Raw genomic sequence first — 18,805 nt, 5'->3', positions numbered from 1 at the left:
ACAGGTGACTGTGTAGCCTATCATACTGTAGATTGAAAACTGACTTTAAAAAAAACCAGGGAAACAGCTGGTTCTTGGCTATATCACTTTGTGAAGATTAGGCCGTCTGCTATCATAATCAAATTCAATTGTAGTCATTTTAGCAGCCGTAATTCTGCACAGACAGAGGAAGTTAGCATACCAGTGAAGTTTAACAATAAATGAGTCTAACCTGAAAAGCATTTTCATCTGCTTATTTGAGGACATTTGTTTTTGTTTGTCTTGGGCAATGTGAAGCAACAATTGGGAAATGAATTTGAGTGAGTGAACTACGTGAGAAAGCACCATAATCCAGCCCAGCCTTCATACACAGAACCTCTAGGTCTAACTCTGTCGGCCTGTAGCCAACAGTAAACATAGGCAACCGTTAAAGTAGAAAGTTAAAGAAAAGTTGGCCATCGCCACTCGTAAACAGGGCACCAATGAGATGACCAGCACAGTATCCTTCACCGTTTGGATCCAACAGTTGCAGTGACAGCACCTTCTAAATAAAGGAGAACATCTCCAGCCCAGCGTAAAAAAACAAACGCCACCGGAACCGCCAAGAATACGTAAATACAGAAGACAGAAGGAACCCGGGGGCTGACTATGCTGTAGATGCATTACATCCGTGCTATTATCGCACTGTGGGCCTCCTCTCCCTCTGTTAGAGAAGCATTATTCATTGCAACAGGACTGTGGAATAATAAAGGCGGTGAAATTAATTTCAAACACCTTTCCAGCCGTCGGCAAAGCTCCTCGCAGCCACAGAATAAAACTAAATGCAAACAGCTCTCTGTTCCGTTGTTTATTTACTGAATTCGAATGCAAATGGAAAAGAAAAAAAAAAAACTTCCCTCTTCCTCATTCCTCAGAGTCACGATAAACAGAACCTCTTCCTGTGAGCCCACTTGGGCTGAGAATCATGGGAAAATGAGCAAGACGAGACCTGTCGTGAGACGTAGCCTATCAGGGGGCGGTACAGCCACGACAAGGACACCAAGCACACTGAGACAGAGCTGGATCTGAGACAGCATGAAGATATCATGAGGGAGAAGTGGCAGTGTACTTTCATACAACCGCAAAGAAAAATTATCAGGGAAAAGTGTGACCAGCAATGCCATTGTCTTGGTTCAACACCAACAGCTAGCTAATGGGCAACAAAAGGAATACCCATCTGCCCCCTATCCAAGGAAACCAATGGGAAAAGAAACATTTCCGTTTACGCTCAGAGGATGAACATGTTTGCACAGCACTAATTATTTCCCCAGTAAGCCGCCGAAACACTAAAGAATGAACAGGCCGCAATTAAATTAATCATGCATAATGTAACGAGAATTTATGTCATGAACCTTTCCATACATCAGAGTAACTGGCATTATGTTGTCAATGTAATGGAAGCAAATTCATCAGAAACTTACAGGTATTTAACAACTTTGGTAGAGGCAACAAACAGAAAGAAGCAGAAAAGAAAGGTGAGCATTTTTACATCAGTGTGTCCCTTCTCTTACAATAATATATGGCCAAACAGATTTTTCACATTCTTGTAGCATGAACTTAAAGTATCTGACATGTAGCTTCAGGAAAATATTGCAACCATCATACAATACAGAGATAAGATTAGATCAATAATGGAAACATTTGTTTAAAAATACTTTTATTAAAAGGCATCTCCATTTGAAAAGTTTCCAGCCAGATATTGTTGATCTGTTGGCATGTCATCAGTTACTGCGTCAACTTCCCAACCTTAAAAGACAAGCAAGGCCGCACAGACGTTGAATAGTAGGACTACTGCAAACTTTGATCTGCTTCTGGCATTGTAGTTTGATCTAATGGCTGCAATCAAAAGATATCTGGCCCATTTCCTTCAAGAAGAAAACGGATCTTTAACAGTTACATCGCACGACAGTCTTGAACTAGGCGGGGCACGTTGTCAGATACATCACAACCAAAGTGAGTGCTGTGGTTGCAAATAAACAAAACGTTTAATTGCACAGAGTCATGGTCTCGGTACTGCCTGTGACACAACTAAGAGTGGGTACAGGGGCCTTTCGCATCAACACCGATGCGACTGAAAGCTGGCCACATCGCAGAATTCGCATTTTTGAACAATAAAGCCTTCGAACTTTTTTCCTTTTCCGCTCCAACTTCCACATTGCCACAGGCTGAATATAACAAAACGCCATTTCGTACAGTTGCTTAAAAACCTCGCACGGTCCAACTGAGGGTCAACAATCGAACAGCCTACCAATGCACGCAACCCCGCGCGGCACAACGAAGTGGGCTAAGAAAATGTAGCCACAATGACCCAGTAAAATATTGGGTGTAGAGTTGTTTCGCTCACGTTCCGCCATATTCTAGACATTTGACCTACTCTTCCGCAAACCGTGTGGTATGCGTTTCAGAACCGGTCATTTGTTCCTTCGCACAATCTGCAAATCTGCAGCACGTCGTGGACGAACCCGAAGTAAGCATCGATACTAATCTGTCGTCGAGGTTCAATTAAACCCCCGCCGCTCCATATCGAGACAAAAGTTGCATTAAAAGAATATTCCAAGATACTTACTGCGTCCCTCCCCGTCGCTCCAATCTGTCTACGTCTCTATCGCCGCCCGCTCTTGCTCCTCTGGGTGAGGTTTTGAGTTTTTACATGACGTCGCAGCCTCGGTTTGGTTTCAGCACCACTCACAAGCTGTTTCACAAATCGCACAAGGAAGGAAGGAAGGGTGCGTCTTTTTTATTCAGCGAGCATTCAACTCATTTGACGCTGATTGACCCAAACGCCACACACTGACTACCTAAGCCAATCAGAATAGACTGCGCTCCATGTCTGTTAAATAAAAGTCACCACATATTTTTGATGTCTTACGCAAAATCAGTACAACCTGCTCTTGACTGCGCATAGGCAAGTTTGTGAATAAAAACATTTATACTTAAAAAGGGCCGACGACCTCCCCCCACTTAGGGCCAATTTCAGTGTTACGTGACTGTAAAACTTGTGGTGTGTTTTTGATGTCATTCCTTGAGTTTCCAACTGACAAATATGTTATTTTGAGGTTGTTCTTATTGTGGGTGCGACTTTACTTTCACTGCAGAATACTCAAAGCCTAACTCATTTGAGAGTGTTGGGCTCTTTCAAAAGAGCCCACATCTCTTTCAAAAGAGCCCACATCACCCCCATTCTGAAGAAACCAACACTGGACCCCTGCCTCACCCAAAACTACAGACCGGTATCCCTTCTTCCATTCCTATCTAAAACTCTCGAACGTGCTGCGTCTAACCAACTTTCCTCTTTTCTTTCTAAACATAACCTCCAAGACCCTCAGCAGTCTGGTTTCAGACCCGGTCACTCGACGGAGACTGCCCTGCTCTCCGTCACTGAGTCTCTCCACGCAGCACACGCAGCATCCCGTTCATCTGTCCTAATTCTTCTTGACCTCTCAGCTGCCTTCGACACCGTTGACCATCCTACACTTCTGTCTTCCCTGACAAAATTGGGAATTTGCGGACCAGCCCTCAACTGGATTGCGTCCTATCTCTCCGGCCGCTCCTTCCAGGTTGCCTGGGCCGGTGCACTATCAGCTCCTCGTCCCCTCACAACTGGGGTCCCTCAGGGCTCTGTCCTTGGTCCCCTCCTCTTTTCTCTGTATACTAGGTCCCTTGGCCCTGTTATTGCCGCCCATGGCATGTCATATCATCTCTATGCAGATGATATTCAACTTTCTACTCTTTCTCTCCCACAGACACTCAGGTCTCCGATCGCATATCCGCCTGCCTGAGTGACATCCAGAGCTGGATGACCAAACACCAGCTCAAGCTCAACACAAACAAAACGGAACTTCTCCATATTCCTTCTCTTACCTCTCCCACTTCTCATCTCCCCATTTCTTTAGGAGACACTCCCCTACACCCTTCACAGAGTGCCCGAAATCTTGGAGTTGTGCTCGACAACAGGCTGTCACTCTCTGAGAATATCGCGGCAACCACCCGGTCGTGCAGGTTCATCCTGTACAATATCCGCAGAATAAGACCACTCCTCACCAATTACTCCACACAGCTCCTGGTCCAGGCCATGATACTGTCACGTCTGGACTACTGCAATTCCCTCCTGGCTGGCCTCCCAGCATCAGCCACCAGACCCCTTCAGCTCATCCAGAATGCAGCAGCACGTCTGGTTTACAACCTCCCTCGTGACTCCCACGTCACTCCCCTCCTCATCTCCCTCCACTGGCTACCAGTGCAAGCTCGCATCCGGTTTAAGACACTGGTGCTTGCTTTCCAAGCAGTCAAGGGGTCAGCTCCTGGTTATCTGCAGAAGATGATCAGACCCTACAAGCCGGCCAGATCGCTCCGATCGGCTACTACAGGGCGGCTGATTCCTCCCCCTACACGAGCAGCAACAAGGTCTCGACTCTTTGCAGTTCTGGCCCCACGATGGTGGAACGATCTTCCAGTGGAGGTCAGAACAGCAGAGTGTCTGAGCACCTTCAAACGGAAACTCAAGACGCACCTCTTCTCTGTGTACCTCTCTCCTCTTCCCTAAACCCCCTCCCATAACTATAAAAAAAAAAAAAAAAAAAAAAAAAAAAAAAAAAAAAAAATTTTGTTCAGACTATCTTGTTTCTCCTTATTGTATGCATCATAGTAAAGGCTTTTTATCTACATGTTGTTCAATGGACTTAAGCGGACTTGATCCTGAGTTTGGTTACTCTGTTGTAAGTCGCTCTGGATAAGAGCGTCAGCTAAATACCTATAATGTAATGTAATGTAATGTATGTTGTATGGGCTATTTGCATATGCCCCGAATATCTAATATTTTAAATGTTATTTGGAGTCTGTCAAATAGTGAATTTTTCTATTTGTTCTGGAATTAAGAAATGAGCAGTGTTTCCATGGATAAGCAATATTTCAAATAGAATCAATTTCTATGAGCCACATACACATACTCTGTAGTCTGTACTGTTCATTGTAATCGATGCATCATCTCGGGGGACAAGGGTTATGGAGGGAACTTTTATCACCTGCAGTTCAGTCAGCCCTCCACAAGAGGGCGATATAGCCTTCTTGTCAGTCAGTTATTATGTTGTTCATTCCGCCACAGTTTCTGCTGTGTCGCACTCACCTTCATGGATGCTCAACATTCGTTTTTTTCTTATTACGATCTAATTTACAGCACTGTTAATCTTTTTTTTCCCTCCTTCTGTTTATCAACCAGTGTTTGATTACGGAATGAATGAGAGTTTTGTCCTGCAGGAGTTAAATAATAAACCATTCAGCCACACTTCCCCTTCCTGATAAGGTGAAGGAACGAGAGCACTTGAGCTACGCCGAGCTCCACTCAAGCAGCGGCCCCCTGGCGTGTCTGACACCGATCGCTCCGCTCTTGTAACTCGGTCACTGCCACGAGCTGCCACCGCCGCCCCCCCCCCCCCCCCCCCCCACCCCCCCACACACACACACACACACACACACACACACACACGTTCAGAAACCCGCTGCTCCTCGCTCAGGCGCCCACAAAGGCTCCCACGGCGCGGAAGTACCAGTGTGGTGTCACCATGACAACCGTCTGTACATTCTAACGCACCCTTGATCCCCGTATCGCCTGCACGGTGTGCACGGCAGCATTCCGGAATCTTTCAGCGGGGTCAAGTGGATTTCACGCGGCCCCCCCCTTCCAGAGCTATCGGCGCAGCGGGGGGGGGGGGGACCCTCTGATGGATAGCTTCCGCTTTGTGACCAGTGCATTAACAAATGTACAGACGGTATAACTGCCAGACCGCAGAAGCCATCCAGAACCACGCAGAGAGGTCAGGTGGACTTTAAGCAGCTGCCTCAAGGGTTATTGGTACATCATGAGGAGATCCGGGCAAGAAAAGCCCCTCCTATGGATAGCTACCATTTTGTGATGTGAATAATAATGAAATTACTGATTTGTATTGATTACTTTAGTTTTGTTCTGTAGCATACTGAATACGTCTCGCAAACTGATTGAGGAACACAACAGGCCACCATTCTATTTAGCTGGAGATGAATGATAGATGGATGAATGGGATGTCTCATGAGAGACAGGACAGTGATCTGTACATTTCTGACAGTCCATTTTCAAAACAAACTGAGTGTGACATTGTGGGATTGGTGGTGGGCAGGGTCAATATAATATAGGGTAACTGCAGTGTAGTATAAACAACATTACATTGCATTTCAGGCATTGAGCAGAGGCCCTAATCCAAAGCGACTTACGCAACTTTTTACATAGCGTTTACATTGCATCCATTTATACAGCTGGATATACTGTATATACTGAAGCAATGCAGGTTAAGAACCTTGCTCAACGGTACAACGGCAGTGTCCTACCTGGGAATCGAACCTGAAACCTATGGGTTACAAGACCAGCTCCCTACCCATTATGTAATAGGTTTCTGTTTATTTGTCCTAGATTCTGAGCATACACCATGTTCTTTACCCGTGCAATCACTGAGAGCAGAGGTACCATTCCCAACAGCCTTGGGCGCTAGTCAGGGGGAGGTTGCAGTTGGGGATGTGCGGGTCATTGCCGGTAACAACGCGTTGCGATTGACTCCCTCAATTACACGCGATGCATTTTGGTTTCGGAATAGATCATTCTATACAACAGAATATGCTGCGTGTTAGGGTAAGGAAGACAAGACAGAGGTCTGATCCCTTGTGAGATTACGGAGAAAGCCTCCAATGAGGTCCTGGTGCAGGGAAAGGTCAGTGCGAAACATGGAAAAGCCATTTGGCAGAAGCTATGTGACCTTGTACCGGTTCTGTTGAGCCAGGAAGAAACTTCTCAAAAAGTGGCAGCTCCAAACTCTGGTGCTCCCACACAAAAGTTTAACCCTTTACGGTGCGAGGTCATGCATACGTGACTAGAATGTTCTTACTGTAACTGAACATTCTAATGCTGATGTCACAATCAGTCTACTGCTAATTGAAAAGGAATGAAGTGCTAGAACACCAACTTGGAATTTTGGAGACTCCAAACTCCAAATGTTGAGAAAAATTCCCAAAAAAAAAACATTTTCTTTTCAAAGAATTTATTTTAATTTGACTTTTCGTCATTGCGAAGTGAGAGATAATGAAGGAAGGGTCATCTACGGAGAACGGGTTTGGCAAACATCTGAAAGGGGTCTGTGTGCCTTTTGAAGTCAGCAGATCCACTGTCAAACCCCCCCCCCCCCCCCGCCCCCCCAGAAGCAGGTCATTGCAGCAGCATATTCATCACCTCTGAATAATTAATCAGCACCCTGCTCATCCAGGAGAGATTTTCTCGATGGGAAATGAGTTGTCTTGCTTTGCGTAAGCGGATTCTTCCACAGCTTCGGCTTTCTAATGAAGGCCTTCACATAGTCAAACATGGCCGATACCCACTCTCCTGGGCCTTGAAGTTGTAATGTGGAAATTTCTTGTCATCAGATTCACGAGGTTGCAGATTTATATCCTCTGTGAAACTTTCTCCACCTCCTTAATTCAAAGGACCTCATTAAAACATTCCCTCTGCTAAGCCACTGAACCTGGGCTCTGGAGAACAAAAAAAAACGGCCATGTTGTCATTCGGTCTTCTCCAAATAACTGCTTAAGTGACAATGCCTTAAGTCCCTCCTGCAAACACAGTTAACGCGTTTCACAGCAACTGACATCAGGTTTTTTACTTTTTTTTTTGTTTAGTGGCAATTAAAACACATGTTTGCTACCTAATACAACCACGTAAACTTTATGCAACATAAAAACATTTAGAAAACAAAATCGTTTTGGTGGGATATTACTTGTTTTCAACAATTAAAATCATTCTTTACGATCCTGTTGGAGTCAGTGCTCGTATGCTGGCTGCTGACCGATGTAATGTAATCCTAGTTGTTTCCACTGCCACACATTGAGTGAAAATGCTTTTGAATTTTTTCCCCAATGCTGACTGCCAATGTAACGTTCTCAGGCAGACTTATTGAACAGAGTTCTATGTAATGAAACAGCCACTAGATGGCGACAGTGGTATGACAATTGTGTTAACATGTTCAGTCCTTTTTATGAAGTCTAAGCCACTTTACATGACATTACACTTATTTAGCAGACGCTTTTATCCAAAGCAACATACAATAAGTGCATACCGAAGGTCATTGGAACAACTACAAAACACAGGTCCGATGAGGTACAATACTCATTATGTAACAGTTATTCATATCCATGAACACATTATGTCCGGTTCACACAGTAAGCATAGGCTAGGTCAGAGAGTAAAGTCTAATGCAATATAAGTAATGCAATATAAGTGCTGGATGGAGGTACATGTATAACATGAAAGTGCTACAGGAACAAACTGAAAGGATACAAGTGATAAGAGTGATCCTAGATTGGGAGTGCCCTGCAGAGTGGTGATAGTTAGTCCAGGTATAGTCTGAAGAGATGAGTCTTCAGACCACGGCAGAAGAAGGGCAATTACTGAGTGGTTTGTAGAGGAGCGACGTATTCACCCGGATGGCAGGGGATGCAAGTCACCTTGCTTCTACAGAGCAGAGTGGTTGAGCTCACGTGCAGGATTGAATCATGCCCTGTAAGTAGGCGGGGGCTGTTCTGTTGGTGGGGGCACTTTGGCCTTTCACAGTGAAATGTCAAGCAAGCCACATAATTATGAATCAGCAAACAATCCTATTTCTACCCTAATTAGCAGCACAACAAGATCTCTAGCTGTTGAATGAGGTGTGCTTTGTTAGGGTTGGAGTGAAAACCTACAGGACGGTAGATCTCCAGGAACAGGGTTGGGCAGCCCTGCTCTAGCTGTTGAATGAGGTGTGCTTTGTTAGGGTTGGAGTGAAAACCTACAGGACGGTAGATCTCCAGGAGCAGGGTTGGGCAGCCCTGCTCTAGCTGTTGAATGAGGTGTGCTTTGTTAGGGTTGGAGTGAAAACCTACAGGACGGTAGATCTCCAGGAACAGGGTTGGGCAGCCCTGCTCTAGCTGTTGAATGAGGTGTGCTTTGTTAGGGTTGGAGTGAAAACCTACAGGACGATAGATCTCCAGGAACAGGGCTGGGCAGCCCTGCTCTAGCTGTTGAATGAGGTGTGCTTTGTTAGGGTTGGGGTGAAAACCTACAGGATGGTAGAACTCCAGGAACAGGGTTGGGCAGCCCTGCTCTGGCTGTTGAATGAGGTGTACTTTGTTAGGTTTGGGGTGAAAACCTACAGGACGGTAGAACTCCAGGAACAGGGGTGGGCAGCCCTGCTCTAGCTGTTGAATGAGGTGTGCTTTGTTAGGGTTGGAGTGAAAACCTACAGGACGGTAGATCTCCAGGAACAGGGTTGGGCAGCCCTGCTCTAGCTGTTGAATGAGGTGTACTTTGTTAGGGATGGGGTGAAAACCTACAGGATGGTAGATCTCCAGGAACAGGGTTGGGCAGCCCTGCTCTGGCTGTTGAATGAGGTGTGCTTTGTTAGGGTTGGAGTGAAAACCTACAGGACGGTAGATCTCCAGGAACAGGGTTGGGCAGCCCTGCTCTAGCTGTTGAATGAGGTGTGCTTTGTTAGGGTTGGGGTGAAAACGTACGGGACGGTAGATCTCCGGGAACAGGATTGGTTACCGCTGGTTTAGGGGCTTTTCTCCACAGTGTGATGTCCACTCACCAAGGGGTTTGACTGTTACCACGGCTACAGCAGTCAGTGGCATTTCCCATAGTCCAAATGGGCCATGGGAAAAGGCAGTGGCACTCCAGAATGCATATAAAAATGCTGCACATTTTAGGAAATAATTTTCAATAAGCCATGTCAATACATACTGATGCGTCTCAGCCAAATCTGAGCCTTCATCAGAAAAGGGTTTGGTAAGTGGGTCGGAAGAACTCTGCTTGGACACCTACAGTACACTGTCACTGAGTACATTAGCAATAATACATTGTTGCCTGGAAGCTGTTCAGAGTACCGGCCTCTGATAACGGTCTCTGAGGTCACACACATCTACACACACACACACACACCTACACACACACGCACACACACGTACACACATACTCACACACTCACATGCACCCACACACACATTTTAATCAACCTGTTAATCGGAAATCAGTTAACAAAAAGCTAACGATAGGCCCCTTTATGTGGTGACTGAGGCTGACACATAAAACAGGATAAAACAGGGCCCCAGGAAATGCACCTTTCACAAGTTTCCATTTTGTATAAATGCTTTTCTCTCTAATCTGTGGCATTATACTCTTTTTTTTTTTTTTCCTCAGACGCCAGACAGTTCTGGTCAGGGTACGAGCCGCAGTTATCCCTCAACTGTGTCTCTGTCATGTTCTCTGGAAGCCATACTTGTGACTTAATTGTGCATCACTATTTATAACTTGAAAAATAAGGTCAGTAATTCACTCTTAATGTTTCTTGCCAGACATGTTGGGTAATGTTATTTCTGCATTCATTTGCACCTCTGCCAAGCTGTTACGGCATTTTATTTTTCCCCAGGAAAGATAAATAAGATCTTTGTTTCACTGTGAAAAAAAAAAAAAAAAAAAAAAGGAGGAGCTTTCCGGAATCCAGAAAGTCCAGTCCTCATAGGAGTGCAACAGTGGCGGCAGGCGAGACAGAAACAGAAAGTGATGTCACAAAGACCACACTGGGTTCAGGCGCCCCCGCCTCCCACGTAGTCCGGGATCTGTTTCCCAAAAGAAATCCGTTCCTCTCTGTCCTCCCACTGTCCCAAATAGAGGGGGAAGAACGAAAACCGGCAGTACTACTGGCCTCGAGGGACAGAGTTTTGTATCCCTGCCATAAACCCTCATTACGCAACAACTCCCTCTGCCGTGCCAGTGCACTCGGGTTCGGTGTGACGTCCATTTCCAGGCCCACAAATCCGCAGTGGAAAGCAAAACACCGGGATTGCTACAGAACGGTATTTTGCAGCTCAGGTGTGAAGTAGGCTCAGGTGTAAGTTTACAATTCAAGTCTGAACCTTGGCCTGCCATCCTCCTTGTAGACCCCCGTGTAGCACAACTTTATTACCGCGCTACGCTTGAAAATATTTTTGACGGCTCTCGTGAATCTTTTGGGATGCCGCTAATGCAAATGCTACTTTGCGAGTGCCTCAGTGTGAACACAGCATGTCAAATGAACCACGCGCTCTCCTCCTCAGCACGTGAGGTCAGCTACAGCCTTTTATGACATCACAGTCCAGTCAGCACAGACATGAGTTGGAGGAAGACCGTTCATCTGCAACTTAACGAATGGACTTGTGGGTGCTAGTGGGCGTCGCTGTTGAGCGATGAAATGCTGTCATTATGCCCGACTGAAACCCTCCAATCCGTGAGCGAGACAAGACTGGGTTGCCCTGTTGGGCTGCTGGCCTTAGTTGGCAATGATATGATTCAGATTTGATATCAAACCATTTATGCACCACAACAATTCCTTGGCAGGACAAGCCACCCAGAATCCTAGCATAGGCATTTCTGACATAATACCGCTGAATATGATAAATACTCCTTCAAGGCATTAAAAGTGACTAATCAAGAGCAATTAAGAGCTCATTAGATCACCTGCACCTACTTGTAAAAGTACAACCATAAGGCATTCACACAAAACGCATTAGTATATTGCATGAAAAGCACAAATGCACTGCAACACAGCCTAAGTGCACACTCTCGTTCACTTGCACAGTTCACACATACAGTTCTAATGCTCGTCAAATCCTGCAGCGGACGACCAGTTTTTCAACCAGAATGTCCGGTTTTCAAATTACCTCTACAGGTCCGGTTTGTGGTCCCGACCGGGCAATGTAATGTCCGGTCAGAGCAATTGGTGGAAGAAATGTTGCGTTAGTTTCTAATGAATTGGCGTGTCAACGATGCTCCCGGACCAATAGAACGATTCCCTGGTCTCGGTCCGATGTTGTTTCTTATCACCACTCGCTGGAACATGGAGGGCTCTCCAGCGTTACTGCGCCAAGATGACCTTCATTCCTTCTTACAATTTATGTAAGTGCCCTTCAAGACATCTACGTCTGTAGCCTGGTGTATATTATGTTAAACAGAAATGAGGACTACACAGCTTCAAGCAAGTCTTAAGCATTTCATAAATCGGGTGCTTGTGGATTTTCACTTCTAAAGTCAATGACAGTCAACTGTCCATATGCCCATGCACGTCTGTACACCTTGTTACAGATAAAGAGCACAATGTCCTTAAGATCAATGTCTGCCGTCTGGTGTACGATCACCTCAAATATTTTCATTGCCCGTGATGCAAAGGCAAACTGGTCGAAAATCAGTCAAGAGAATGTTACCTCTCTTCTGTGATACGACGTGATCGCGGGTGGTTTTGAAAATATGGGGCATATTGAATATTCACATGTTTATCTTGATGAACAGAGGCTGTGGTGCAGAGTATGGCAGTTCCCACACGTGAGGTTCCCACACTCTGATATCATCTACCACACCAGCAGGGGTGTAAGCGCAGCTCAAACTGCACCTGCTGCCAACTCAAACTGCACCAGCTGCCACCTCAAACTGCACCTGCCACCTCACACTGCACCTGCTGCCAACTCAAACTGCACCTGCCACCTCAAACTGCACCTGCTTCCACCTCAGAACAGTAGGAGCCGCATTCAAATACCAGGATTACATTCAACTACCTGGATGAAAATTATGAGAGCATTTCCTTGATGTCATGTGTTTGTGTCTGTGATAAGACTTCTTGGTCAACGGGAGTGTAAAGTGCTACTGATTTTAAAATCAAACTTGGTTAATTAAATTTATTTCCATCAGAATGGCAGATTCCAGGGGTGAGCACCTTTGTAATCAGTATGTTATCAGTATGTGTACGTTAAAAAAAACACCTTTTGCCAAATCATCAATATAAAATATCTCACATTTTTCTAGCCCCTCAATTACAAATTGAGGTCCTGGTGCAGGGACCTCATCTCTGCGGGTACAGTTCAAGGGTATCTGATTTGTGGTAAAAACACCTAGTAACTGCAGTCAGAATTGTGGTGTAATTGAGGAACTGAAATCAACACCACAGGGGAACATGTTTTAGTTTAAGGAGGGACACTCTCATGGTCAGGTACTCTAACTGTTTAAAATGGATGACATGTAGTGCTATATGAAATGTTCACCAAGTCGCCCGGCACAAAGTTGTGATTATAACAGCAAAGACAAGCACACCTGAAAGCATGAATTCTTGCCTCAACATTTAAATTAGTGGCACAGGAGCTGACGCATCGCTAAAAGAAAAAAATACGTGACATACATTTACAGTTGCTGAAGTTTCTCATTCGTTCCACCGCAAGCCCATACGCGGAGGCTGCTGGCTTCTGGTAATGAGACGAATCTGCACCATTTTATAACAGAACCAAGCCCGCGAGGATGTCCATCAAAGCGACAGAGATAGAGAGAGAGAGAGGGGGGGAGAGGAGAGAGAGAGAGAGAGAGAGAGAGAGAGAGAAGGAGGGAGAGAGAGAGAGAGAGAGAGAGAGAGAGAGAGAGGAGGGAGGAGAGAGAGAGGAGAGAGAGAGAGAGAGAGAGAGAGAGAGGGAGGGAGAGAGAGGTTTACGGTCTTTACGGTGGTGCGAGAAGAGTGTGGTGGGGTTTCCGCCCACAGTTCAGAGGGAAGGCGTTTCGGTATGTAGGTCACCCCTCGCCGAGGCCCGACCTCCTCAGCAGTTTCTTTTTGGCTCTGAGGAGCCGCCCCGCTCCACGCTGTGAGGTCACCTCCACGCCTCGTCTCCTCGGCACCCCTGGGGGACGGGTGGGCGGAGTGCGTCGCGGGACGTGTCACTTCCTGGTTACCCGGACATGGCCGCCGCGGTCATTCCCGCGTCCTGTTTCCCGTCTGCGCGGAATTCCCGTTCGCGCCCCGGACGCCGCCGGCCAACCTCTGACAAAGCGCCGGATCGCGTTTCGTCAGCGATGTTCTCACACAGATACGTTTATACAGAGCAGCTTAGGGAGTCAACGTGCGAGGGTGTGCAAGCACGTAACAACGGCAATTATTCGTATTAGTATTAGTATTGTTATTATCATTATGAATGGTTGGTCGCTGTGGCAAGTCGGGAAGTAGCACACCGATCTAGACGTCAAGTGGGGTAGAAATTTAGTGGGGCAGAAAGACATTTTGACATAAACGGACTAGGTTAACCCCAATATAGCTCAAATTTTGCCCGGGTATAGTCTGGTTACGTCCCAGTTGGCTAGAAAACTTTCCCTTTTCAGTCAAATGAAGCCAGCCATTTGAAGGCCTGGATGGTCCTTCACCGAATTTTCACCACAAAAATGTTCACTGGGTTTGGCCACCACTTCGCCAGCAGGGACTCCTTGACTACTATTGAGTATACAGCTTGTATGGTATAGTAGGTCAGTGCGCTGATTTGGATACGGCCTTATATTGTGTAATTATGTAGGTGTGAATGGCCCACACGTCCCCATCGTGGCCCAGCTCCTGCTCCAAAGCTTCAGCACAGACTGGCATGAAGGTTGTTTCTGCCATGACACAGCAAGCACACACTAAAAGCTGCATTTTAAAAAATATGAGCCTTGAATGACTTCAATGACAAAATAAAAAAGAAAGAAATGTTATCTACTTCAGGGGTAAAAAATCTTAAGAAATAAACATGAATCTTTGAGATGTTCATGATGTCTAATGTTTATTTCTTTGTTGCTGTGGTAAAACAGAACAAAAAAAAAAAAAACTGAAGACAGGAAAATTCTCACACCAAAATTACATTTGCTTCTTGTTGCTGCTTGCTTTCTTTGGTGTGGTTAATGCTTTATCTAGATTGAGTCCCACCTCAGGGTTTCACTTCTGTTAATGTAGGTCGTGCTCATGTGTGACATAGTGACAGAATGACCCGGTAACTCAAACAGATAACGGCTACAATCAGAATAAGGAATTTTTCAAATTTTCGTATTGCACTCTTATATTTGGTGCCAAAATGGTAATACACAAAAATGGAATTAAAGCTTGTGCACTGCGAACACTTTATCCCCAAAAGTTTATTTACCAAACAAATATCAATGTTTCAGCCCATGCCAGACCCCCGTATAAATTCGGTGATTACCTGCCGTGGTGAAACCAGGTGAAAAAAGCTGTACCTACAAACATACACGATAGAAAAAAAAATATTCAACAAGTTGTCTAAATCTCCTCCTCTGCATGGCATTTTTACCCATTCTATACACAGATCCGGTGCCTTCAGAAAGTATTCATCCCACAGCCACACCTTTCTCTGACTGAGGTCATCACATCAGGTGACCCACGTGTCTGTTTATACGTGCGTAGTCAAATACAGTTTGGGTAAAAATATTGATATATGTATGAATAAACTGGGATTGCTAATCGTGATGTGCGACTGAACATTGCCAGGCATTGCGTTTTTTCCCTTAATTTGGTGAGTTTATCTCTCTTCCCTGATTGCTCCTGTTGTGGACTACAGCCCAATCTCTCTCCTTAACACAGACAACATAATTTTCTTGCTATGTCTGGTCTATCACTTCACAGTTCCTAGACCAAATTCATGTAATGGAAAGATTCTGGTCAATAGTTATGACCCTGGGACACAGTTTCACCATTTCATCATCATTTACATCATTTCACTATCATTTACACAAATACGTTGAACAAAAAAACCATGACCATTATTTCTGAAGATTCAATTGCTAAGTTTGGACAGCATGTTGGAAGGAGGCATTAGGTATTGTAAAGGTTTTGCTGGCATTTGAAACTGCAGAGGCAGTACCAGGAATGGGTGCTATAGGCCTTTAACACTGACACAAGATATTAAAGCCCACATAAAATGTTCAACTAAGAAAGAATTATTCTGTATTCTTATTTGGAAAATCAAACATAGGCCAGCCTGATTGAAAACAGCCTAGGTTTCACTTTGTTTTTTATTGGTTATCTTCTCCACTCAACTAAGAATTTTCTCACCATTATTTCATGACAGTGCTGTTCACCTGACCTCAAAAACTCAGCTAAGACATCAAATTATTCGGTAATACTTGGGAATAGCCAGTTTCAGTAACCCATTCTTTATCTTATCACAAAATGGCCTGGAGCCACAATCTGTCTGTTATTTCCACTTCCTGCTGACATCCAAAAATCAAACACAGGCCCGACTGAAACCGGCCTAGGTTTTATTTTTTATTTAATATCGGTTGCCTTCTCCACCGCAACAAAGCATTTTCTCACCATTATTTCCTGACAGCGCTGTTTGTCTGACCTGGAAAATTCTTGGTAAGGTGGAGTGGGGACGAGGTACTGTACAGGTATGCAATGGTGACTTCAAAGGATGTGGAGACCACAGAAGATTTTTTGTCGCAGATGTGGGCTACCTCTGGAGAATATATATATGTGCACACAGGCGGAGCGAGGACAAACCCGGCGAACACCAGAGGTACGGTCTTTCATTTTATGAATGAATCTTTATTGATGAATGAATGTTTATTGAGTTCAGTTTATTGTTTGCTGGATGGAATTTGACCCTTTGTGTTTTGTCTAGGTGGTTAAAAGAGCAATTGGCCGATCATCTTTGAAGGTGACATCACTGAAAAAACAAACAAAAAAACAAAACATGGGGCGGATTCTCCTTTCCTTCGCGGTTCTCTGCTTCCTGTGGCAAGGCGCTGCTGCGAGTGTGATTAAGAACGCCCTGCTGGGCAACGATGACAACGCCCAGAAACTTTACGCACTGAACGATGCCGTAAGTAGGGACCTTTGACCTTTCTTTGTCTGGACTGCTATAGCTGCCAACACTCCCTGCTCTTTCAGATCCAGAATTCTGCCATCATGCTTGTTCATTTTCGCCTGGGCTCAGTTATTCCGCCTCAGAAGCAGAAAAAGCCTATTGTTGACTTTTTTGTAAAGTTTTCAAATCCGTTTCAACAGGGGCAGGCGATGGACGGGGACGACTCAAAGAGGCTGCTCAATTTCGACAAGCGCATAGCGTACAATATGGTGAGGGACGCGTCTTACTGTCTTGCCTGCTCTTCCGCACTTTCTTACGCTGGTTTGCGTCCGTTTCTTGGACCGGCTCTCACCCGACTTTGACGTGTCTCTCTCCAGAACGTCTGCTGTTTTTACGGCAACATCCTCGATTTCTACGTCACGGACATCCTGAACACCGAGGAGAATCTGCCGCACCTGGCCGCCGTGAGGGAAAACCTGCACAGGTTCAGCCTGGACTTGAAAGAGAAGGGCTGCGTGAGTATCAGACACTCGGCTCTACCTTACAGGTGACAGCCCGGCCAATGGCGACAAAATGAAGAAGAGACCGGAAGGAGGCCGGTCATTGTTCACCACGGATTCGTTACGTTACGTGACAGGCATTCAGCAGACACTCTTATCCAGAGCGACTTACACAACTATTACATGGCATTTTTTTTTTTTTTTACATTGTATCAATTTATACAGCTGGATATGTGCTGAAGAAATTCAGGTTAAGTACCTTGCTCAAGGGTAGTGTCCTTACCCAGGAATCGAACCTGTGACCTTTCGGTCACAAGCCTAGTTCCTTACCCACTGTGCTACACTGCCGCCCCATTCAGGAGTCAGTCAGGATGACACACTGTGCACAGGCCAAGGCTGGCACCAACTGCCATGCTCTTGTACCCTGTGACGCTAAGATGATAAAGTAATCATAAATAAAGATGCCAGTTTTAGAAGATGCATATCCAGCTGTGAAAATAACTAAAGTGTCTCGTCGCTTTTGTACGTCCTAACCTCCTTTATCTTCCTGTGCTTCAGTCGGCTTTGCAAGGGAATGACCAGGAGCTCATCAGGAAGTTCAAAGATGAGTTCCGAAAGGTAAGACTTGGCCTCTTTCCACTGGGGAAGCCAGCCCTATCCATCCATGTTCCCTCGATGCTTAAACCTCTGCTTTGTTATTTCTGATTTACGTGCCAAACTGCCTTTTGTTAAAATCCATTTTTATGGCTTAACATCAGAAGGCTGAAGTGTCTCAGTGTTTTCTGGTTTGTTGGTTGTTGATCTAGTTGAGTTGTAACCTTCAAAATGACTCTTTCAGATGGGGAAACATGGGCTGTACAAAGCCGTTGGAGAGCTTGGCAGCCTTGTTCACGATCTCCACTTGTATTGCTGAGGGCCGTTCATTGAAGATGATAACAAAACTGAAATAATTATTGATTTATTGATTTATTGAAACTTTTTCGAGCATTTTGACCTGAATACACAATTTATTCATTATTCATTATTTTATTTGGAGGGAGAAGGAACAAGACAAGCCTACAGATAACATACCCCTAAACAAACGCCTAAAGATCAATGTGAAAGTTACAATTATTTTATTATTTTATGATTATGATAAAAATAATGAAGGCAAAGTAAAACATGAGGCTTTTGTTTTTGTAGCTGATATTTATTATTTATCATTTAAGTTATTGAAGCAAATTATATGATTATTTGTGTATTTATTTATTTATTTGGTTGTTTGTTTATGCATTTGTATTCTGCATAAGTATTTATTCACATTTCACTAAAAAGCTTAGAGGAATGTTAACAAATGCTATGAATCCTTGAGATATGCAGAAGGTAGACTCACTCAAGACATAAGACAAAGTGAAAAATTATTGTATTTGTAACAGTCATGTTAAATATTCTACATTTTGCAAGTATTATCAAATTTTATACTTAATAAAATGTCAATTTTGGATTCATCATATTGGTCTGAAGATATACTTAAAATTCTCTGTGAAAGTATTGTCAATGCAATGGCGAATTTGCAATGAATATCTGTAATATCAACGCCTATGACAAAAACTGTATGTGTACGT

The 18,805-nt window shown here is 44.7% G+C and overlaps 1 protein-coding gene across 1 annotated transcript in view; it reads right to left on the bottom strand.

The window, feature by feature from the left end:
• The window catches only part of LOC135258784 (ras-related protein Rap-1b), a 42,688-nt gene extending 39,955 nt beyond the window's left edge, over window positions 1-2,733 (bottom strand). The window contains exon 1 of the mRNA XM_064342365.1: window positions 2,585-2,733. The gene's annotated coding sequence lies outside the window, so the exon portion shown is untranslated. The remainder of the gene's footprint in view (window positions 1-2,584) is intronic.
• Between the last annotated feature and the right edge of the window lie 16,072 nt (window positions 2,734-18,805).

This window comes from Anguilla rostrata, chromosome 7, assembly GCF_018555375.3.
Source record: "Anguilla rostrata isolate EN2019 chromosome 7, ASM1855537v3, whole genome shotgun sequence".
Taxonomy (NCBI): Eukaryota; Metazoa; Chordata; class Actinopteri; order Anguilliformes; family Anguillidae; genus Anguilla; species Anguilla rostrata.
The sequence above is the reverse complement of the archived record's forward strand: the minus strand, read 5'-3'. Positions and strand labels throughout refer to the sequence as shown.